The sequence below is a fragment of the Sturnira hondurensis genome, unplaced genomic scaffold (genome assembly GCF_014824575.4).
Source record: "Sturnira hondurensis isolate 20B ecotype Veracruz unplaced genomic scaffold, ASM1482457v3 Scaffold0015596, whole genome shotgun sequence".
In the NCBI taxonomy this organism is placed as follows: Eukaryota; Metazoa; Chordata; class Mammalia; order Chiroptera; family Phyllostomidae; genus Sturnira; species Sturnira hondurensis.
Window position 1 is genome coordinate 11,541,502 of NW_028088227.1, and position 23,090 is coordinate 11,564,591.

The 23,090-nt window shown below is 36.3% G+C and overlaps 1 protein-coding gene across 3 annotated transcripts in view; it reads left to right on the forward strand.

Annotated features, from left to right (window-relative positions):
• Positions 1-23,090, forward strand: part of CEP57L1 (centrosomal protein 57 like 1) — a 58,463-nt gene that overhangs the window by 757 nt on the left and 34,616 nt on the right. The window lies entirely within an intron of this gene.

The window sequence follows — 23,090 nt, forward strand, 5'->3', positions numbered from 1 at the left end:
GACATTGCACGAGGGGTGTTCTCTGCTTTATTTGTTCAATGAAATGACATCCCAAGCAGGGCTTGGAAAGCGAGTTGTCAAATCCATGTTGTATGAGATTCAGCATTCCTTGGCATGAATTTTTCCAGGGTTTAAGGTTACTATGTGAAAAAAGACCCGTAAGAAAATTTATTTTACTTAAAGGATTCAACTATTTGTTTACAAAGTACTGCTTGTTTTTTAAATCACTCCTTTAAAGAAATTTGTGGTTCTGAAAGATCATCAGCTAACTGATAACCAAATTAGATTTTAATTCTTCACATTGCAGAATAGATGTGTTTAAAAAAATTAGCTTTGTTGGGTACTATATAACAGTGAAAGGGAGAGAATCATAGGGGAAAAGGGGATGGACTCGCATGAACAAGTAGAAAGGACACATGGACAATAACTAAGGGTGGGGGGGCAGAAAGGGGAGGGAGGTGGGGAGCATGGGGGGGCGGGCAGGGTTGGGAATATAAGACAGAAAGCTGTACTTGAATAAGAATTAAATAAAAAAATATTTAAAAAATAAACTGGGAAAAATAAATAAATAAAAATACTTGTTACAATTAAAAAAAAAAACAGTGAAAAAGACACAACGCCTACCTATCTAAGAGAAATGAATGGTTAAACATATAATTACAGTACTGCATGATATCATTGGGATGGCTAAAAAGATCACTTAGCCCAGTCTTGAAAAGTCAGGGAAATTCTCATTCCATGCAAAGAGAAGAACAGCCTCATTTCTGAGGCCCAGAAATGAGAAAGAGGTAGTATTTTCAGGAAACTGCAATAAGCCCAATCATGTGTATTTTGGGAAGGGTACCTTTCTGTGTATTGGTGTACTTTGAAGCTGCAAAGAGACAGGTACTATCAATTGTCCAAATAGATGCTGAAAGCAACCTATCCTTTTTTTTTTAAAGATTTTATTTATTTTTAGAAGGGAAGAGAAGGAGAAAGAGAGGGAGAGAAACATTAATGTGTGGTTGCTTCTTGCACACCCCCCATTGGGCACCTGGCCCACAACCCAAGCATGTGCCTTGACAGGGAATCAACTGGTGACTGGTTTGCAGGCCAGCATTCAATCCACTGAGCCACACCAGCCAGGGCCAAAGTGACCTATCCTTGACCAGATTTATAATTTCAAACAATTGGTCTTATTTGGAAAGTTTTGCTACATTCTAATGCTACCAGTTTAAAATAGAATTAAAAAATGAGAACTTCTTATGATTTCTTAAAACAGATGAACAAAAAAGCCATTCCTTTCTTGTTGTTCTGGGCACATCATCTTTTGCCCGACCCACAAAGGGGGGCAAAAGTTAAAAGTCTTTAACTTTTAAAGACTAAGTCTGTTTTTCACTGTGTAGTTGAATCTGACCTCATCTATACCCATGCTTTCACCGCCGTCTATGACTATTAACTGTATAGTTCCATCCAGCTTCCCTTTCAGCCTTCATATATCTACCTCCTTGATATTTCTTCTTAAATATCTCAAAAGGCCCTCAAACTCAAATGCCTAAAACCAAATGCAAGCATCGCCTATGAATCTGATACCTTTTTGTGTTTCCTGTTTCAGTTAAGGATAGTACCGTCGTTCACTTGTGATCATCTGACACCTAAGCATTATCGATTTCTTCCTGTCCTTCATCTGTGGCCAAATTAATTCTGTAGTCAAATTATTACTATGTCCTGTTAAATCTTATCTCCCAAATACCCCTCAAATTCATCCCTATCCCTCCATCTACATGAGCTTTGAGAACTGCCACAGTAGAGCTTTACTTGCCTCCATGTTTGCCTTTTGAGTTGTTTTTTTTCTTTTTTCATTCCTGACAAATCTTTTTGATGAAAATATTCTTTCTTTAAATATGTTAAAGCATGTATATTATAGCCTAGTTTGTGGTCAGAGCCATTCTGTGTCTGTCAGCTAACTTTACAGGTAGCTGATTTGGTCCATTATACGAGTATGCTGGTTTATAGTTTAGTTCTCAGAGGATAATCTTATTTCCAAGTTTTCCTAGGTCCTGCATCGTATGGAGTACATTGATCTTGAGCTCAGCAACAAAGTCGGAACAAGAGATATGTGTTTGGAAACAGCCTATTGGAATATTTTGTTTTATTTTGCTTTTATGTTACTATGCCAAAGTGCTTACTATGTTTCCGGCACTGTGTTAAATGTGTTGCATATACTTTTATCCTCACATAGCTTTTAAAAAAAAGTAGAATTGATCTAAAGCTAACTCTTAACTGCTGTTGGCTATGTAGAAAATGCAGAATAGGAAAAAAGCCAGGGTAGTCTGAAATTAACCAGAGGACAGTAACTAGGAGATGGGCAACCACCAAAGTATTTGAAAACTTCAAAAAGGAATGGCTGGTAAATATACAGAATGCTACCAACATGTCTAGAAAGCTAAAGTTTCTAGATGGTTTGATATTAGTAGTCCCTATTGCAGTATAGTATATATGCATCTGGCATATATTCCCATATAAATATTGAATTGCTATGCTGTATTGAGGTAAAGATTGATTGATTTGGGGGTGGCCTGTAGGGTAAAATCATGACGATGCCTGAGGATTGGAGTCTCTCCTAAAGGCCTGGTGTTTCTGTTGTTCCATCTTTACCAAGAAAAGTTGGTTCCAGGTCAGGAAGCTGTGACTTGGATAAAGGGATTTCAGTGGGGATGGATAGATGTCAGGATCTCTCTGAGCTTCTCTTTCCTAGTCTTAGTCTCTAAGGAGGGAATGTGGTGGGAGCTTAAGCAGTGCTCAGCAGTGAAAGGTAGATCAGGGGCTGAGATAGAATGGAGTCTAAATGCCCCAGAGACAAAATCCTGACTTTTCAGACTCACTGCCTAGTTTCCTTTTGGTGCCTACACTTCTCTTTTCTTATCCTCTAGCCTTGCTAAAGTCTTATTTAAATATTATAACTTTATCTTTGCTGTATCAAGACATAAAGGACTCACATAATTACAAGGCAAGAGCATTTTAAACTAATGGATTTAACTCGTAAGTTCTGCATGTGGATATTCTTCCATTGTCAACCTCAGAGAATCTGAGTTTTAATAATGAAAACAATGCAATTTTCCTATCAGAAATTCATCAGGGACCTTTTTCATGGCACTTGCAGGGGAATGGAGGTATGGAAGCTAGATATTTGCATTCCTTGTGTTCAGTATTTATTGGAAAGCTATTATGGACAAGTTCTGTGATTGACACGAAGTATACAGCAGCATACATAAAAAGCTGCCCTTAAGAACTACCCTTTAGGAAGAAGACAGTGTTTGTGGATTATAGGCCCTTAACAGTAAGGGATAGAGATAGCGTAGTAGCTAAAGGTCTGTATGACAGATAATGAGAGAAGGAGGTAGAATCCACAGCATTCAGTGACTATTTGGATGTGGGAGATAAAAAATGAAAATGCCTGGGGTGAGTACTTATCAGTTGAAGAGTAACTCCTTCCGTTAATCAGAATAGGAACTATACTGAGTACACTGAGCCTTGGGCTGGAAAGATACTAAGTCCAGGTTTGAATATGTTAATCATGTTTAGTACTGCTGAACAGCTTCTGTACATGAAACCCCAGCTGTTGTGAAGTGTAGCTAGAGGTTCAAATTGTGAGAAGACTGTGGATCTTGGAGTCACAGAAACTTGGATTTGAATTCCAGCTGTATTCATACTGGCAGTGTGATTTTGGTCAGTTGTTTCACCTCACTAATTTTGGATGTGGGAGATGAGATAGTCTTAGTTTTCTTACCTATGAAAGGAGGATAGTACCTACCTTCCCAGGACTGGTGTGCAGATTTAATCAGATATTTGCAAAGATTTTAGATTAGCATTTGGCATAAACTGGCTCTTAGGAAACAGTATTTTTTTTAAATGAGCATCTTTATATAAACTAATGTGTCCTTCAATTTGATTGAGATTAATGAAATATTTATAAAATGCTTTATCATTGAAGAGAAAAATACTATTGTTGTTAGCATTCTCTAAGGTTTTGTAATAAGATTCTTACAGTTTTCTCAAGCTTGCAACTTAGCTTTAATAACGTTTTGCACTTTAAGGTTTAATTGGGAAAATTACTATAAATAAAAAAATGACAATTAGGATTTTACTCCTAAAACAGCAGCATAAGAGATTATATTTCTGAGCAAGCACTCTGTCTTCAGCTTTGTTATAGAAATGATTAAAAACACCATAAATCATCACTAGCATATCTATATGATATTAAAAGAATGTGTATTTTAGGGAAACTTAATTAACCAATCACATAACATTTTGTTTACTGTAATATAGTCTTACACTGTTGGATTTAGAGTTCTTATTTTTTAATATTTTATTTATTTTATTTTATTTTTTATTTTTAGAGAGAGGAAGGGAGGGAGAAAGAGAGGGAGAGAAACATCAATGTGTGGCTGCCTGTTGCACGCCCTCCCATCGGGTACCTCACCTCCATCCAACCCAGGCATGTGCCTTAGGATGGAAGTCAAACCGATTGGTTTGTAGGCCAGCACTCAATCCACTGAGCCACACCAGCCATGGCTAGAGTTCTTATTTTAATAATGTCTGCCTTACTTTTGCTTCAACAATAAAGTAATAAATGTTATAGAATTTTGAAGAACTTTTTTGGGTTGGTAAATTTTTGTAAGTACATTTCTATTTACAATCTTGAGGGGAAATGTATAAGGAAGTGGAACAGTTGTAACTGATTTTTTAATTTTTTAATTTATTTTTTAATTACAGTTGACATACAATATTAGTTTCAGGTGTATGATGCTGTGATTAAACATTTATCATAAGTACATTTGGGAAACAGGATTTTTCCATGGCTGAGGGCAGGTTAAGATGTTTTGCTAACTTTGAGAAGTAACATAGCATTTCCATGAGACCGTTGACTTTAGAGTTAGACCTTCAAATCTGTGCCTCTGCTCTTTATTTTATAGATTGCTAATCTTTCTAAAACCCCATTTTCTTCTTTCTTTTATTTTATTTCTTTTTTAATCCTCACCCAAGGACATGCTTATTAATTTGAGAGAGAGAGAAACATCGGTGTAAGAGAGCAACATAGATCAGTTGCCTCTGTATGTGCTCTGACCAGGGATCAAATGGGCAACCCTTTGGAATCGGAATGATGCTCACAACAGGGCTCCTCAGCTTTAAATTACAGTACATATTATTATCCATTGTGATAGCTGTGATCTTTGAGTGTGCCCAATTTAGGATCTTTGCATGTGTTGTGCTCTTTTTTCTACTCACCGTACTATTGCCTAGGATTATCACGTGATTATCTTCCTCGCTGTTTTGGACTCATCTCAAAATCCCTACCCTGTCTTAACCTGACCATTCTAGGTGAAATAGAACACCTATTACACTTTACAATCTTTTCAGAGTAATTCGGTTATCCACTTAAATGTATTTATATGTTCCATGTTTATTGTGTGTTCTTCCACATGAGTATATAAGCTCCTCAAGAGCAAGGACTTTGTCTTTTTTTACCACTATATTCCCAAGGCCTTAGTGATTCACACGTAGCAGATGTTCCTCAAATACTTGACCCACTGGCTGACTACCTCATAAAATAATGTATTTTTTAAGAAGACTCCATAGCCCTGGCTGGTGTAGCTCAGTGGATTGAGCGAAGACCTGTGAAGCAAAAGGTCGCTGGTTCGATTCCCAGTTGGGGCACATACCTGGGTTGCAGGCCAGGTCCCCAGTAGGGGATACGTGAGAGGCAACCACACATTGATGTTTCTCTCCCAGTTTCTCCTTTTCTTCCCCTCTCTCTAAAAATAAATAAATAAAATATTTTTTAAAAATAGAAGACTCCATAAAATGATGTATATAATGCACTTAAGTGGTTGGCACCATTTCTTCTGTTTGTGTGTTTCTTTGTTTTTCTGTGTCCTATCTGATTCAGAAAAATTTTGGGATCTCTATTTAACACATATATACACACACAATCTGATAGTTATTATTATTAATGATTAATATGCACAGTGTGTTTACTCTGTGCCTGTATTATGCCATGATGTATGTGGAATTTTTAAAGCCTCATAATAACCCTATGAAGTAGATATTTTTATCCCCATTTTCACAAGTAAGGAAATTGAGGGCCAGAGAGTTTAAACAACTTTCACCAAAACACATAGCTACTTAAATGGAAGAGCCAGGACAGGAAAACATCCCTTCTGACAAAACTTATGTTCTTTTCCTATTTACAATGCTCTATCAGTTCCTCGAAAAAAGTCTGGGTATGCAGTAAATGGGGGATATTAGTGTAGGAGGTTTTTTCTTATTACAGATTTTTTTGTGCCAAGTATAGAGCTCAAATACCAAGTTAGAGTTCAAACGCTCATTCTTCTGCATTCCCTAAAGACAGGCTTTCTGCTTTCTTGTGGTGCCATTTCATCAGTTCCAGTTGCCTAGCTTCTTTACATTTGTTTTTAAAATGAAGAATCGACTTCAGCTGAATTCTGTAGTGTTATACCTTTATTGTGTTTAATGTGTTCTAATATCAGAACATCTCAACAGTCTGACTGTTAATGGTAGTCCAGCTCAAACATTAACAAGTCCACCTCAAGGCATTAAAGTGACTCCTGACACCCATCACAGCTCCATTTGCGAACTTTATCCGTAATAACTGGTTGCTTATACTCTGCGCTCTTCCTTTTCTGTATAACTTTTGGCAAATCTCTTGATCTTTCTGTGGTTCAGAGTCTTCATCTGTGAAATGGGGTGAATTGGACTAGATTTTTTTCTTTTTCCTAACTAAAGTCCATAATTTGCATTAGGGGTCACCCTGTGTTGTACATTTTATATGTTTTGACAAATGCATGCTATGTATCCACCATTGCAGTATCATGCAAAGTTGTTTTACTATCCTAAAGTCCCCTGTGCTTCATGTATTCATGCATTTGTCCCTTTTCCTGAATCCCTGGAACGCACTTATCTTTTTAATGTTGCCATAGTTTTGCCTTTTCCAGAATGTCATATGGTTGCAGTCGTACAGTATATAGCCTTTCAGACTGTCTTCTTTCATTTCATATTACACATTTAAGGTTCTTCCATCTTTATTCATGGCTTTATAGTTCATTTCTTTTTTTATTACTGAGTAATATTTCATTATATGCATGTGCCACAGTTTATTCACTTTTATCAGCATATCTTCGTTAATTCCAGTTTGGGGCATTTATGAATAAAGCTGCTATAAACAATTGTGTCCGGGTTTTCCATGGACCTAAAATTTCAACTTAATTTGGATAAATAAATAGATGCACAATTGCTAGATCGTATGGCAATCATATGTTTAGCTTTCTAAGAAATTCCCAACTGCCCTGGCTGGTATAGCTCAGTGGATTGAGCACAGGCCTGTGAAGCAAAGGGTCGCTGGTTCGATTCCCAGTCAGGGCACATGGCTGGGTTGCAGGCCAGGTCCCCAGCAGGGGACATGAGAGACAACCACACATTGATGTTTCTCTCCCACTCTCTCCTTCTTGTCCCCTCTCTCTAAAAAATAAATAAATAAAATGTTTTTAAAAAAAAGAAAAAAAATTCCCAACTGTCTTTCAAAGTGGCTGTACCGTTTTGTATTCCCACCAGCAGTGAATGAGAGTTCCTGTTGCTCCACAACCTCATCATCATTGAGCGTTGTCAGTGTTTTGGATTTGAGTCATTGTAGTAGGTAAATAATGGTGTCTCATTGTAATTTGCAATTCCCTAATGACATATAATGTTGAACATTTTTTCATATGCCTATTTGGTGAGGTATCTGTTCAAATATTTTGCTCATTTTAAAATTAGTTGGTTCATTTTCTTATTGTTGAATTTTAAGTGTTTTTTGTATACTTTATACACAAGTTCTTTATCAGATATGTGTATTTTGCAAATATTTTTCTTTTAGTCTACGGCTTGTTTTGTCATTCTCTTGACCAAGCTTTCACAAAGCAGAAGTTTTTTATTTTAATGAAGGCAAACTTATCAGTTTTACTTTCATGAATTGTGCTTTTGGTCTTATATCTGAAAAGTCATTAGCAAACCCAAGGTCACCTAGATCTTTTCCTATGTTACTGTCTAGAAGTTTTGTGGTTTGCATTACAGGTTTATGATCCCTTTTTGAATTATTTTCTATTAAAAGTATAAGTCCCTGGTTGATGTAGCTCAGTGGATTGAGTGCGGGCTTACGAACCAAAGGATTGTGGTTCAATTCCCAGTCAGGGCACATGCCTGGGTTGCAGGCCAGTTCCCAGCAGGGGACTCATGAGAGGCAACCATACATTGATATTTCTCTCCCTCTCTCCTCCCTTCCCCTCTAAAGATAAATAAATAAAATCTTTTAAAAATTTTAAAAAATAAATGTATAAGGTCTGTGCCTAGATTTATTTATATTTGATTAAAGTTTCAGCTGAATCTGAAATTATTATTTTGATCAATAATATTAAAAGGTTAAAAAGAAAACGGTGTATTGAATCTTTACAGCTATTTAACCATTGTTCTTCCAAACTATTCCTTGGAAAAGAGACCTGAAGTCAGCTAAAGATGGGGCCAAGGTGAGCTTTATCTGGAACACATCAGGCCCATTTCAGTGCTGCTCAGCATGTTGTTACCATAAACATGCAAATTGTTAGGGAGACTTCCTACAATTAGGAATATTTTCTTCAATTGAAACACCCTATTATTTATCCACAATGCCTTTTCTTTGCTACTTTTCTGCCTAGTTATACAGGTTTGCAAAAATCTACCTTTGGCTTCTCTCTAATAGTTTTACCCTCATACTGTGAAACACTGAAGCCAGTATTATATAATGACTGGCTTCAATTTAGTTTTTAAAGGAAAATTTCCTAATTGTCCATCTTTTAGTAACATTAACTAATTTTGCCTCCAAATGCTTACTACTTGGTTTCTCTTATTTTGGCTTGTGTTTTTAGCAACTTGTCAACCAAGTACTGGGTTGGCCAAAAATGTTCATATGTTTTATTCCAGAAAATAACATTTTTCATTTTCAACAATAACTTTTTTGATTTGGATACTTTTGAGTATGTTGACTCTCTCCTAAGTAGTATAATGTTTATTGTTCTTAATTAATGTCTCAATTCGATTGCTATCCACTTCATCTGTTATACCCGACCAAGAAGCACTGTCCAGCAAGAAATCTCAAGCACAAAACTTCACAAACCACTTCCTCTACACTGCACAAATCTTTTGTTGCACTTTAGGTGTGTTTTTAGCTTTCTTGAAATAACAGATAATATGCTGAGAATTTGTGTACTTTCTTCCATCTTCAATATTAAAATACTTACACAAAAACTTCACCCATGTTGGTAAGTTTTTTTTAAATGCATGCTGCTATGACAGCTGTTACAATCTAACAAAATTGTTTCTAAAGTTAAAAATGACAAGGGTTACTAGAGCCATCTTACAGAAAAAATGAAAAAACAAACAACTTTTTGGCCAACCCAATATTATGTGTGCACCTTGGTGTGGATGAATGTATTGCTCAGATGAATCATAAAGGTTTTTAGATTTGATTGTTTACACTTTATTTTTAAGATGTTCTTAACAAAATTGATTTGAATTCATTCTTTCACAAAATTGATTTGAATTATCTTCTTTTCAGCCTTTCAGAGATCTCCTGCTAAAACACCATCATACATTCTATTTACAGAATACAGTCTTTCTCCTTTTTTCATGTTATTTTCTCTGTCTTTCATGAAAAAACCACTTAAATCAAGTTTACTCATAATATTCTCTCTAGTTCTTCCATTTTTGGTGTATCCATATTTACTGGAATGTGCTTAGAATGTATAAACCAACAGTATTTCTTGTGTATTTCTCATTATTTTTAAAACAATAAAGTTATTTAATCTGTATTTTCTCCTTATTGATAGATTTGTGAGCCAACTCTAGCATATATACACAATTTATAGCATAAATGTTATTAGCCAATCTCACTGCTATCTTCATTCTTATTTTCCTTCTCTTGTTTTCCTTATCCATGTTATTTATGTGAGTATATACATATATACAAGATATTTAAATTTTGTGTAATTTGTTTAAATATGTTAAATATTTCAAACAGAAAGAAAAATAAGAATAATATAAAAAACAGCCTTTCACCTACCCCTGGAATGAACAAATGTTAACATTTTGCCTCATTTGTTATTTTTTTTAATGGGATAAAAAAATTACATGTGTGGAAGTGCCCTTGGTACCATAATATAGTCTTTGTGTTTTAAAAGAATTTTATATAAAAGACATCTATGATACCTACCATTCTATAATTTGCTTTTTTTACTTGATAATATAATTTCAGAGCTTATCTATGTTGCTAAATGTAAATTTTCCTTATTTTAGCTGGCATATGGTATTTCATTTTATGAATATGACACAATTTATGCATTCCCCTGTTAAATTACTTTTTATTCTTTTTTTTTTGGTTGCAAAAAGCAAGGCCTGCAATGAAAATCACTGTACAAGGGGGCATTATCTTTCAGAGAGCAGACCCCTTGTAGTACAGGCTTCCCCCACTGGGTGAATGTTCTAGGAATTCATCTGTATCAGTGTACCAGCTGGCATTGTTGTGAGAGGCTGCATTCTGCTTCAGTGAATTACTTTTGAAGACTCTTTGCCCATGTTTGTCCGGTTTGTGATAGATGATTTACAAGCACACCTGTCCACACCATGCTGAGTGTTGATCAGTTTTTGACCCAAAACAGCATGATCCCCATACCCCACCCATTATATTCACCAGATCTGGCCCTAGCAACTTTTGTTTCCCTGAAATGAAAAAGTCCTCAAAGGGAAGCATCTTGCCAGTGTGGAAGAGGTGAAACAAAAATGGCAGAAGCAATAAAACTTACCAAAATCAGTGATTTCAAAAACTGTTTTCAATAGTGGGAAAAACTCCTCAATAGGTTTATTGCATCAAACAAAGAACACTTTGAAGGTGATGGAAGTTTAAATATGTAAGAATAAATACATAATTTTTAATAAATTCTGGGGTTTGGGGTTCCCTGAATTAACATGTGTCATGTTCTCTAGGGTTCATTCACAAATACCGAAAAGTGGAATTTCTGAGTTACAGGGTATATACAGCATCACAGTTTTAAAATTGTCTTCCAAAATTTTTTACAAGCTCACACTCCTACCATCAGTTCATGAAAATTTTTATCTCCCCACATTCTTGCAAAATATTGACATTTTTTTTAAAGTTTTTGTTAACTAGTGGGTGTGAGATAATTTTTCATTGTTGTTTTAACTTGCATTTTCCTGATTACTTTGCATTTCCTGAAGTTGCGCATCTTTCTGGTTTTTGGTTATTTATATTTTCTCATCTGTTAGCTACTGCTCTTGTCTTTTGTTCCTTTACTAATTGAGCTGTTTGTCTTTTTCTCATGATTTGTAGGAGTTGTTTCTATAATTTGGATACTAATCTTTTGTTACGTATGTTGATTTTTAAACTGAACATTGTCAGTGGTGTCTTTTATTGTATATAATTTTAATGTTAACATAGTTTGTTTGATCACTCTTCCTGTTTGTACCATTGGGTAAGTGTTTGTAATAAACCTTTTACGTTTTCTTTTAAAAGAGTTAAATGTTTGTTGTTTATATGTAGGTATTCATTTATTTTCGTGTTTGGCAGGGGGTAGAGATACATGTTTATTTCTTCCATGTGAATTGTGAATAGTTTATCCTTTCCCCGTGAAAATGCCCTCTTTTTCATTTACCAAATTCCCATTTATGTCTGTGTCAGTTTCTAGACTGTTCTGGTCCAGTAGTCTCTGTCTTACCTTGTGCCTGTACATCTGTTTTAATTACTACATCTGTGTAATAAATCTTAGTAGCTAGAAGAGCAGTCCCTTCCCCTTGATCTTTTCACAGAGATTTACAAGTTTTTATTTGGGGTTATCACTGTGGTTCTTCTGGCTTCTGATTATTGGATGAATATGTTTTAAAATTACATTTTTATATAGATTATCCAGATTATCTTGGATTTTTTGTGTAGATAATCATACTTCCTACAAAGAACTTTATTTCTTCCTTTTAAATCTTTATCCATCTTTTTTTTCTCTTTTATTGCTTTGACAAGACTTCCAGTTCAGTATTGAGTAGTACTGGCAATGAGCATCTTTGTTTCAAATGGTATGTTTGGTGTCTCAGGTGGACTTTTGTTCTTGAAAAATAATACTTTGAGTTTGTCTTAATTAATGTTCTATTAAAACTATAATTTTTTAAGTTTAGTATTTCCTAAACATTTGAGTTTAACTTAAAATTTTTACTAGTTTCCAGATCTAGTAGTTTTACATGGAAATAAGGTTTTTGATTTTTTTCTTTGATTATTATCAGGTTAATTAGTTAAGTGTAGGAGATTAACTCTTTTTTAAACATGTAATAGCTTATATAAATTTTAATTACTTATGCTTCCAAGCTACATTTTTCAATTTAGCCTGTCATGTTTTCTGAAATACTTTACACAGCTGTGAAGACAGACCTTCAATTCTAATAAGTAACATCTCCCTAAGGAATTATGCAGCTTTTCTAAATCTAATAAATTAGACTTATACATTTAATAAATCTTATTTCTAAAATTAAAAACCCAGCTCCCATTTACCACCGTGGCTTCAGTGTTGTGCTTTTTATTTTATTTTACTTTATTTTATTCGCATCTGGATGTTTCCTTTTTTTGCATTTGAGCTTGGCTATGTATTTTTTAATGTTATGTATTCAGTATTTTTGTATTTAGGTTGGAGGGGAAATTTTCTATTTTATATTAAATATTTTTATCAGAATTTTTTTATAGTTTTTATATTTTATTGTATCTCATTTAATAAGTTAAGTCTTTTTAGAATATGACTGTTGTAAATAACTGCTGAAATAATTTAAAACATGTATTCTTTCAATTTCTAAAATCTTAGGCTGTCTAAGTAAAGATCATCAAGGTATTCATAGAGTATTTATTCACTGTAAAGACAGAAGTACTATTATTTGGGATTTATAACTCAAGAATTATGGCAGAAGCTTCAGTAAAATTTCATGTTTGCCTTTTTTCAGTAGAATTTTAGAAATAGATGAAAACTTGGGGATTACTTAAATCACCCCTTTTATTTTATATAGAGAGAAAGTTATGGAGATGTTAAGGCACTAATTAGAATAACTTTGCAGAACTAGTTGGAACTCTTACCACCACCATACCAGTGAATTCAAATGTAAGCCCCACCAATAAGCAGTAGTGCTTGGGAGGATTCTCTGACACCAGGCATTATTCATTGGCCCTCACTTGTTTTGTTTCAACTTAGTTGCATTTTCTTAAATTCCTCTGTTCAGGAAGGGACAGATGGTGGCTGTGAGACCTTCTGTTGTGGTATGTTTTATTTTTAGACTTGATTCATTTAAAACATATGAGACAAATTCTGTCTCTTGCTCCAAGATAATTTTATGCCAATTGTTTGAATTCTGTTGCTCAATTTTACTCTTTAATGAACCATCTTTATTTCATATGTTAATGAGAAACTATTACAGTATCTATTGAATAACTTGGCTATATTTTATGATTCTGTTAGGCACTTTTGAAGATACACTACAGTTCTTTTGTGCCATTTAGTCAGGTTTACCAGAGTGGTTATCTGTAACACTAAATCAAGTAAGTTTATCTTCTGCTTTTCTGTGCTGTTTGTTTCATTGCCTGTCCACATGTTAATAGGAGTTTCTGAATAATGGGATTATTAGGCACTTTTAAAATATTTTACTTATTATATAGTACACAAACTGAACAAACAATGCATTCTAAGAGTTACTTAGTAGATTGACACTGACATTCAGAGTCGATTTTTCCACAGATCCACATGGAAACCTTATTTTTATAACATGGTTAGAATAGCAGTGACACTATAAAACCACTATTTCCTTGTTTCTATGGGAAAGTGAATATGAAATTATAGATAGGTATGTGGGAAACTTCACTTTCTGTAGTCTTACAAAATTCCTATACTCGTATGCATACATACATACATACATACATACTGCTCTTGGAAAAATCTGAGCAAAAGAGGTGCTCTGCCGGAGTGGCGAGAGTGGGGATCAGATTTGAGTTCTTAACATTGATTGCTGTAGATGGGACAGTGCTGTGAGAGGTACTTGAAGACACTTACCCACTCAAAGCAGGGAGAAGCTAGCAGCGGTCAGTTGTGTAACTGGTTTATTTCTAAATTTGGATTACGGCACTCTCCACAATGATTAATTGGTGCTTCTTTTCACTCTAAAGCTATTTTAGGCCTCTAATGATCTGTGTGGATAATGTGCTTACTATACAATGATACTACAGTTTTATATGATCCCAGAATAGCTATGGTGTGTGATTTGTGCAGTGTTTGTGTTATTACCCTTGAAAAAGGTGGAAAATGCATGTCTGAACTAGGAATACATTGCCTTGCTGGAAAATTATAAAAATGCTAAAACCATTTTTTCATGGTGGAATTGTTGAAAAACTGTTGTTTACTTACAAAGAAACAGAATACCCTAAATATCATAAAAACATTAAGTTAGTGTGTTTGTGGCCTGTGACTGAAAGAAGGAACGCCAAGTATTGGACTGGAATTGTACATCGTCATCCTGAAGAGGAGCCAAGCTTGCTCTTCCCTTGTTGTATCTGGATAGTTACCAGGGCCTGTGTTGAATTTTGTAATCCAGTTTGCTAAATCCCAGAGAATATTGAAGCATTTACATAAACTCTGGGGTACAAGTGGTCTGATCTTAATTTGGTGGGTTATTTTTGTTTTGTCTTTTTATCAGTGACACTTTTTAGAAGAATTATTTAAAAATAGATGCAATGGGGAGGAAACGAGTTTTTAATAATCTGCCTTTAATTCATAGTTATTTTAAAAAACAAATCAACATCTATATGAGACTATGTATGAGTACATTTTAGAACCAGAAAATGGCCTCCCCACCCCAGAGTGTCTAGGCATTCAGAATAGCTTGGTGTACCTTCAGTTTACTGTATTTCACTGATTCTAAGACTTTTTTTTCCACATTTAAATTTTTTTTTTCTAAAGGAGGGGTACATTTTGTATTGGCCTGGATTGAAGTCAGATTACCTCAGAGAGGATTTGCATTTGCCTCTACCAGTCATTTGCACTACTATCAACCTGAGACCATTTTCAATGGGAGGGTTGTTTTTTGTTTCTGTGTTCACCCCACTGGTAGTGTGAATTCAGACTTCAAAACTATATAAGACTGTTTTCTGGATAAAATTCGCCCTACCCAGTGCCCAATACTTGAAAGATTCTTTCAAGTTTTCTCGTTCCTTTCTGCATTGTGGGTTTATTTTCCATTGATCCTACAATGCATGTTACAGCTTTATATAAGAGGTCTCCTACTTTTTTTCTTGTGGTACATAAAAGAATAATGCACCTTATAGTAGTGGCTTAGATTTGCTAAAAGACCCACCAGACACTTTCTTAATTGTCCTTACCATCCTTCTTCAGAACTTGTTTACTCTTGTTTTAGAAACATATCTAATAAACTCAAAGTCATTGTTACACATTTTCTTGCTCCTTCTTTGTCAGTGATGTTTAGTCTTTAATTTGCATAAGAATCAATTGGGGAGTTAAACTCTGTATTTCTGGGACTTATCTCCAGAGATTCTATTTCTGTGGACCTGGGCGATGCCCAGAAATCTACACTTTTAACAAATACACTCAAGGTATTTGTACCTAAGTGATTGAAGGATCATACTTAGAGAAAAACTGCACGCTCTGTGTCTAAGTGAATACTCATGGCTTCAGCAGCCAGCTCTGTATACTGGTGACTTCCAGATCCTTGTCTTTAAACTATTCTTCTTGGATGCCAAACTCATCTACACGACTGCCATGTCTCTGTTAAATGCAGAATACACTCACCAAGCATATGCTGCAATGAACAAGGGGTACATAGATCCTTATGAATAAACATTTTGAAGTATTTCGGATAGATACCTAGAAGAGGGTTGCTAAGTCATATTGCAGCCTTATTTTTTTTTCTGGTCCTGCTTGTTCACTTATTTTGTTTTTTAGATTCAATTGCTGACACATATGCACTTACTACATTTTATTGTTCATATTTTTTTATCTTTTTTCTCCCCTTTAAAGAAGACCTTTTAAACATTTTATGTAATATTGGTTTGGTAGTGATGAACTTGTTTAGCTTTTTCTTGTCTGAGAAGCTCTTAGATTCTAAATAATAGCTCTGCTGGGTAGAGTAATCTTGGTTGTAGGTCCTTGCTTTTCATCACTCTGAATATTTCTTGCCATCCCCTTCTGGTCTGCAAAGTTCCTGTTGAGAAATCAGCTGACAATCTTATGGGAGATCCTTTGTAGGGAACTAAGTGCTTTTCTCTTGCTGCTTTTAAGGTTCTCTCTTTGTCTGTAACCTTTGACAGTTTAATTATGATTTGTCTTGGTTTGGGCCTCTTTGGGGTCATCTTGTTTGGGACACTCTGTGCTTCCCGGACTTAGATGTCTACTTCCTTCACCAGGTTAGGGAAGTTTTTTGTTATTTTTTCAAATAGGTTTTCAATGTTTTGCTCTCTCCTCCTTCTTGCACCCCCCTGATGCAAATGTTGTTATGTTTGAAACTGTCCCAGAGGCTCCTTACGCTATCCTCATTTTTTTCTTCTTGTTCACTTGGGTGGTTTTTGCTTCCTTATATTCTAACTCACTGATTTGATCCTTGGCTTCATCCACTCTACTATGGATTCCCTGTAAATGTTTCTTCATTTCAGTTAGTGTGTCCTTCATTTCTGACTGGTTCTTTTTTTGGTTTCCATGTCCTTTTTTATGCTGTTGAAGTTCAGTCTGAGTTCATCTCCTCTTCTCCTTAGTTTATTAAGCATCCTTATAACCAGTGTTTTGAACTCTGCATGTAGTAGAGTGTTTGCTTCCATTTTGTCTAGTTCCTTTCCTGGAGTTTTGTTCTGTTCTTTAGTTTGGAACATGTTTCTTTATCATCTCATCTTGGCAGCCTCCTGGTGTTTAGGTAGAGCTGCTTTGACTCCATGTCTTGGTAGTATGGTCTAATATAGTAGGTGTTCTGTAGGGTCCAGTGGCACAGCCTCCCTGATCACCCAAGCTGGGTACTCCAAATGCACCCTCCCTACCAATTCTATGTATACCCTCCTATACATATTCTATGTGAGCTATGTATACCCTCCTATTGTAGTTGAGCTGTTTTTGCTGTTTGCTCATCAGTAGGAGGGATGTACCCCCAGACAGATTGGCTGTGAGGACTGGCTGTGACTACTGTGGAGGATCAGCAGTGCAGCGGCTCACCCCCACAAAGCAGAACTTACTTTGGCAGGACTCTAGTGCTCAGTGGTTGAGTGGTGCTTGAACATGGAATGGAGCTGTCCACTGGGTGGACTAGCTCTGAGGCCTTTCAGGAAGTACAGGCCAAGGTCAGCTGCCTCCTCAGTTCTGCCTGGGGCCACCAGGCATGAGCTACAAAGCTATCTCTAGATGACTGCTACTTGTGCTGGGCTTGGAGGAGCCCAGGCCAAGCCAAGCTGCGGACCAAGGCCAGCTGCCACTAGTGCCAAGTCTGGGGCCACTTAGCAAGAGGTACAGGGCATGCCAGAACCAGATGCTGCTTGTTCGAGAGATTTTAAGAAAGTCTGAAATGTGAGCCAAGGCAGGCCATTTGTATAAATAAACCACTGGAAACAGCCTGCATGGGCCTGCACGGTGGGTGAGGTAGTGTCTCAGGGACTTACCAGAGCAGGGCAAACAGTGATAGCCAAGTTAATGGAGACTCAAATACGGCACCCACCTGCTGGCTGTGTGTGGAGAGGGATCAGAAAAGGAACAATGGCTTCTGCCAGCATTTTTGTCTGGCACAAATCTGCTCTTCCAGGCTCTCACCCTAATACCAGGCAGTTCAGTTCCTTCCCGTATGTCCCTGGTTCCTTTCAAGTTCCAGAGCCTCAGCACTGGAACTCAGAAGGAGTGAATCCGAGTAAGTCCATGCACGGGCCCTTTAAGAGGAACTGGCTGAGACTCCAAAATCTCTCTGTCTCCCTCAGCCACAGTCTCCACTGGTTTTTATAGCCAGAAGTTATAGGGACTTCTCTTCCTGGCGCTAGAACCCTCAGCTATGGGGGCCTGGTGTGAGGCTGGAACTCCTGGCTTTTAGAGGGGACTTCCACAGCAGAAATATCCTTCCCAATTTTATCATCTACAAATGGATGTGGGGACTTGCCCATTCTGTGTCTCCACCAGTCTCATTGTAACTTCTTTATATCGTTAGTTATAGGACTTCAATTCAGATAGATTTCAGGTGATTTGGAATGATAGTTGTTCTATAATTCAGTTGTAATTTTGATGTGGTTGTTGGAGGATTCAAGTATTGCATTTATCTACGTTGCCATCTTGACCAGAAGACTTTATTCCCACTTCTCTTGCTTTAGTCCAGGTCTTGATCACCTCTCACATAGAGTTCTGGAATAGCCTCCTACCTGGACTTCTAGCCTCTGGTTGTTTTTCTCCTTTCTAATCTCACAGACATCTTTATCAAAGGCAATGTGATCCTGCTGCTTTTCAGCTGAATGGCTCTTATTGCCTATGGGATAAAATCCAAACACCTGTGCCTGGCAGACCAGGTTCCTCTGATCTGGTTTCTGCCTCCTCCTCTGCAACATTCATGCACATTTGCAATCTTTCTGCTTTATACGTTGCTTGTAGTAACTTGCCCGAAGCACCAAAGCCTCTCTTGCTTTCATAACTTTGTTTAAATAAGCAATATAGCGTGGTGGTTAAAAGTGTGAGCTTTAGAGCAGGGGTCCCCAACCTCTGTGCCACCGGTCGGCACTGGTCTGGGCCTGTCAGGAAGCGGGCCACACAGCAGGAGGTGAGCTTGAATGTAATGTGCTTGAATCATCCCCAAACCACCCCCCCACTCCCTTTGTGGGAAAATTGTCTTCCCTGAAACCAGTTCCTGGTGCCAAAAAGGTTGGGGACCACTACTTTAGAGCATACTGCCTGAGTTCAAATCTAACTTTGCCAGTTAACTAGTTGTGTGTCCTTGGGCAAAATATGGTTTCTCTGTGCCACAGTTTCCTCATTTCTAAAATGGATATCATTGTGTTTCATAGAGTTGTCATGTGGACTTGAATAAGTTAATTCACACAATAAATGTCTAATAAATGTGAAGTATCATTGTTACCATGCTATTTCTTTTGCTATACATTTGATCTACTCCTCTACCCATTCTTGCTTTCTTTGGTCTGTATTTTTCATAGGTCTGAATGGCTAATGAATGAAACTTGATTGTTTTTGTTGTTTCTTATTTGCTATAAATTGGGAAACCAATGAGAAAGGGGAGGGATGTTCTATTATAGACAAGTAAACAGGCAGCTCAGTTAGCAGCCTGGAAGGGAAGAGAGCAAGAGGCGAGAAGACAGAGAACAAGGTCTCTAACAGTCGGGAACTTAACAGTGAAGGAGCAAACAATCCAAGTATCAGTGTGGCTCTCTAAGTACCATTCATTGTATGCAATTAAAATACTGTGATGGAATCCTTAAGTCATCCCAGAGGTTAAGTTGTGTTGAGTATGTTCTACCTAAAAGGAAGGAAAGTAGGTTAAATATTATGGAAATGTTTCTATTAAAGCTAGTTGAAGTAAATTTTGTCAGTTAAATATGTAAGTGTCAGTTATTTATCATTGTCCAATAGCTCATTCCCCTTTGGGCTGCCTGAACAATCAGACACTCCTCTCATTAATTCTAACTATTAATTGTGCTCAGTCTGTGGGTGAAAAACAGGTAAAGGCCAAGGAGGAGGATTTGTAGCAACTAATCTGAGTACTGTTAACCCTAATTCATTATTTGATAAATTTCTGAATTCTTTCTATATTTAATGTTTGCCATCAGCCTTTCTAAAGAGAAATGGTTAGAAGTAGAGTGAAGGACTCTGCTCAGAGTCCTGAACTCAGAGTTAAGTACAACAGGTAAATGTAATAAACATTATAAGAATGTTGAAACCCTTTCAAAATCATAGGAAGTTAGACATTTCTGATGACAGAAAGGTACCAGTACCAGTAGTACCAGTCATACTTAAAAATTTTAATAACTAGTATTTACTTACATGATTCATTAAATGACAACACTGTATGCAAAGATATATACCAAGGTATAATATGTGATATTTTTAAAACTTATGACAATATTTATAAATTTGTTGGGTTTAACCATGACAAACATTAGTAAGGGGAGGGAAGAAGAGAAAAGTTGTTGACCTAACAAACTGGTTGCAGGGGATTCATTTGACAATTTTTTTTTTTTGATTAGGCCCAGAGGAAACAATACCTCTTTTCAGAGCATAGCAGCTTGGACTGTAGGCATTTATGAAAGAAATGAACACAATTGCCCCCGCTGAGTTTATATTGCTATAGGAGGCACAAGGCCCTTAAAAATGGAAAGCTGTAAGTGCCCCAACAAATGTCCATATAAATAATTGATACTATACATCTTCAGCTGTTTTCTACCTATGCAGAAATCTGGATAAGAGGAAACTAGTTTAGTATATTTTTGTTCTTTATTATAAACTAATATATTTATTATAGAGAATGGTTAAGAAGTAGAAATAAGAAAATGAAAATCTCTTGTTCTTCATCAATTACATGAGTACAATACCTAGTTTTTAAACAGTACAAAACTTTAGTCTTTTTTTTTAAGATTTTATTTATTTATCTTTAGAGGGGAAGGGAAGGAGAGAGGGAGAGAAACATCAATATATGGTTGCCTTTCGTGCGTCCCCTGCTGGGAGTTGGCCTGCAGGGAACTGGCCTGCAACCCAGGCATGTGCCCTGACTGGGAATCGAACCGCGATTGTCTGAGTCGCAGGCCCACGCTCAATCCACTGAGCTACACCAGCCAGAGCTAATACCTTTAGTCTTTTGTCTAGCCTTATCTTTGCCCTTTTCTAAAGTTGGGCTATAATGAACTTTTATATTCTTTGTATTCACTTCATGTTAAGCCAGGAGCATTTTCTCATGAACTATAGTTTATTCTAGATAAACTATAGTTAAAGATGATGGGGAGTCTAGTAATTTAAGTAATATCAGATATTTTTAAGTTGTAAACTTGGTTCCAGTTCAATAAGGAAAAATCCAACTTTCTAATTATTAGATATAATGTCTATAAGTCTATTCAGGATGATTTTTCTTAAAAATTTAGTTATAATTCCAGTTTGGTCCTGGGAGGAAGTTAGCATAGCTATCTTGGGTCCAGTGTATATAAGTCTAGTCTAGATTGTATTTTAAATTCAGCAATTGATAAGCTTGCTTGGAAAATAGGTAGCTTGGTAGCATGCACTGAGTTGAATTAACTGTGCACATAACATGCTATATTATAATTTATACAACATTCATTAAAAATTGGCTTTACTTTGTACTGTTTAAAAACTAGGTATTGTACTCATGTAATCATGTTCTATTCAGATTCATTTAAGATACTGAGTTTGAAGAATGCCCAATAAAAATTTAATAACTATGAAATAAGATAACCAGTTTTATTGGATATACTGCTACGTCACTACCTATATCCTTTTCTCCCCTCTCATTGCCTGCCTTTTAGTCTTTTTTCAGTTGTGAGATTACAAGCTACATGACAGCAGAAGCCAGACCCTGTGTGTTTCTTATTTCTAAAAGGCATAGCATATAGGTTGTAGATATGAAATAATTATTTCTTATTCTCACTCTGACTCTTTTGTTACTGCCACCTGCTTTTTTCCTCCCAGTTCTCTGATCATTCTTTTTGATATCTGTTGAGGGTTTCTATTCCTTCATTTGCCTCCTAAATGCTAGTGGTGTGGTCTTTAGCATTCTGAGTTCAACCCCTTTCTCTCCTAAATCTGTAATTCTGAACCTTTTAAAATCTCGCCTTAACAGGTCTAAGGGGCATCATGATGACTGGACAACATAGCTAGCTCTCTAATAGTCAAAGGCATTGAATGTCAGCATCCTGAAAATTGCTGATCTTTCTAGAGGTGTCTAACCTTTTGGCATCTCTGGGCCACAGTGGAAGAAGAAAAGTTGTCTTGGGCTACACATTAAATACATTGTGACATGTAGTCACAAATACAATCTCATAATGTTTTAAGTAAATTTACGGTTTTGTGTTCATCTGCATTCATAGCCATCCTGGGCCAAATTTAACATTTATGCTTCTTGCCTACATCAGTCTTCATAATAATAGCTGTAAAGTGATTATTTTTATAATCTAGCAAGAACTGTATTTAAAAACAATTATGAATAATGTTAAATAGGTCAGTTTGAATGTCAAATGACAATATATTAAATGCAAATTTTGCTTCTAGTATTAATACATTATGCATGATCATTCACTGAAGCATGTTGATTAAACTGCTTATGAATTTCTGGAATTTAATAGTTATGGTACTCCTATAAAGTCATTGCATAGTTTTAAAAGTTGACTGTATGGTATGCTATTGCAGTTTCAAGCAATATGGCATATTGAACATTCAAAGAAATCTTTTCTAGTAAAGAACGCAACAGTGCTCTATAACGTGCTTGCAACATCTTTTTTAAAGCACGGCTGAGTTAGCAGCAAAGTAAGGGGCAAATAGTGAGACTGTACACGAGAAAGCCCAATTTCATAGGCACAAATGGACCATAGAATCTCTTTTATCCCAGAGAGCCCCTGCTGTTTCCTCCAGGACCCTGACCTGGGCCTTTAAGACGGCATTCCTGATTGCATGGGGCAAGCGACAAAATCTGTGCCTAGACACTGTGAGTGATAAGCTTAGACACTGCAGTATAAACTTGGGATCCCCAGAGGGTTAAACCTTGTGTGAATGACAGGAAAATAACCTGCCCTTCAGAATGACCCTGCCTGTCTGGACGGCAACATTGGAACCTAGGAGACATAATATTGCCATAGTGCTAAAGGAAGACAATTGGCGACCCAGCACTATACATCCAGCAAAATTATCTTTTAAGAAAAAGAGTGAAAAGAGAGACATTTTAATAAGGCAAACAAAAACTAAGAAAATTTACTACTAACATACTCACTGAAAGAGCCTATGAAATACAAT